Source organism: Triticum dicoccoides, chromosome 5A, assembly GCF_002162155.2.
Source record: "Triticum dicoccoides isolate Atlit2015 ecotype Zavitan chromosome 5A, WEW_v2.0, whole genome shotgun sequence".
Lineage (NCBI taxonomy): Eukaryota > Viridiplantae > Streptophyta > Magnoliopsida > Poales > Poaceae > Triticum > Triticum dicoccoides.
In genome coordinates this window covers 607,303,897-607,305,560 of record NC_041388.1, presented here as the reverse complement: position 1 = coordinate 607,305,560, position 1,664 = coordinate 607,303,897, and positions in this window count along the sequence as shown.

Sequence of the window (1,664 nt, the reverse complement as noted above, 5' to 3'; positions counted from 1 at the left end):
TGTGACATCTTGATTAATAGGATTAGTAGACCATCGATATATCGATAATGTTCACCTTACTTTTCGGAAACTCATCTCCAAACAACCTCCATGTGAAGTGTGCTTGATCTTGGGGTAATTTGACGACTGGTGACCGATCAGGAAGTTGATCCTAAATGTACATGAGTGAGCATGAAGTACACAGAAAACACCAGTGTTGATATAGGCCAGTGTAGATCACAGGTAGTAGCCAGACGTAACAGCCGCGAACCGGTGGCTGTTGTTCAGGCATTACAAAGTCATATCAGTGTCCAGTCTTGGGGCCAAAAAAAAATTTATGTCTCCCTTCGCAACCAAAGGTCAAGGAACCATTTCAGATTGAACAAAAGGCAGGTTATTTTCCCCGGGACAATAGGCTCCTACAACATGGGGTCTCGACTGAAATGGCCGTACGCGTGGAAAACATTTAACCGGTTGAAGATGTTGGAGCTCTTTCTTTTTAGGGAAGAAGAAAGTTGGAACGTCAAGAAATAAAGGGGCGACGCGATGCATTTCGGGAGAAAACAAAAACAGACCTAGCAGGATTACTGCTGCGGCTAAGCAGAGCTTTCAGCTAATCCTGATTGAGCCGGCTGTGTTTTTTCCACGCCTAACTAATTAGGTTCGTGCTTATTACTACAAGGTTTTCGCTATCGTGCCGTACAGTATTAATCACCAGAATAGACCGATCCATCTTCGTACGTACAATCCGCAGCAGGTGTGGTGAACAATTTTCAAATCATTCAAATTTCCGTACGTACATTCTACTGTATGTGTCGTTGTTCATCTTCGGGATGCAAAATTGACCTCTGTACGATTACACGGTCGTCTTGACTATCACAACTATGTACCAACATTGTATAACGCATTAAGTTCCAACTATAGCATGATTCCACGGACGTGGGAGATACACGTAGGCCCTCGTGGAAAAAAAAGATGAACCGCTGAAAGGGTATAAAAGAAAGAAAGAAAATGTCTTCTTGACTATCACAACTATGTACCGACATTGTACAACATATTAAGTTCTGACTATAGCATGATTCCACGGATGTGGCAGACAAACGTAGGCCTTTGTGGAGAAAAAAGTTGAACCGTTGAAAGGGCAAACTTTTTCTTTAACATTGTACAATTGCAGAACCTCATATCTACGCAGATACATCCATCTCTATAAACGCATGCATACATGACCTACCCCTATGAGCATCTCCGAAATAGTGAGCCGGCATCACATATTCAAATTGATGAAACAACCTGTTTACTTACGGTGCTATCAATGCATGTGAGGTTGTACTTGTACCCCTAGAAAATTGTTGGCCATTTTGGAAAAAAAAATCGAGTGGGTTGACAATATGGCATCTATAGTCTTATACAAAAATTAAAATCCAGGTTTCAACTGCACATTACAAAATGAAGAGCGCAAATCAATTGTGATTAGTGTCCTATGTTCGTCTTCCATGCACTATTTATATCTTGATTTGTCTTCCTTTTTTTTTTGCTTATCTGTGTTTAAATTGAATTTGGATTAAAAAAATGTGGGATTGTAGACACTTCCTATTGACTCACTCATTTGTTTCGAAATAGTTTCATAATAATTTATAGGTGCTACCGTCCATCGCTAACAATTGTAGCACCGAAAGTGAGTGTAT